This window comes from Penaeus monodon, chromosome 30 (genome assembly GCF_015228065.2).
Source record: "Penaeus monodon isolate SGIC_2016 chromosome 30, NSTDA_Pmon_1, whole genome shotgun sequence".
NCBI lineage: Eukaryota > Metazoa > Arthropoda > Malacostraca > Decapoda > Penaeidae > Penaeus > Penaeus monodon.
The window spans coordinates 30768722-30769024 of NC_051415.1; the positions used below are offsets into that span (position 1 = coordinate 30768722).

General features: G+C 21.1%; 1 protein-coding gene across 1 annotated transcript in view; it reads right to left on the reverse strand.

Moving 5' to 3' along the window:
* LOC119592702 (neuronal-specific septin-3-like) overlaps positions 1–303 on the reverse strand; it is a gene marked incomplete in the record, with an annotated part of 40343 nt that overhangs the window by 225 nt on the left and 39815 nt on the right. The window contains 1 exon segment of the mRNA XM_037941631.1: positions 1–303.

The window sequence follows — 303 nt, forward strand, 5'->3', positions numbered from 1 at the left end:
AATGTAAGAATAAGATCATTTACTAGTAATCTAAAAAATCACATGAAGGATATAAACTCTGATGGAGAAAAAAGAAAAGAAATAAAATAATTAAGTAACTATAAAGGTTAAAATTATAAAGATGATTTCTATTAGTAATAATCTGTTTTATTTCAAATGAAGTTCAAATAACTTTTGTCAACTAAATCAAACATTTCAGCTTATAAAATATCCATATAAAATTCCTTTTTAGATAATAAAAAAAAGTATATACATACTACATTATGTCTTTGAAATGCAAAACTGCAAAAAATTTAAAGGGTG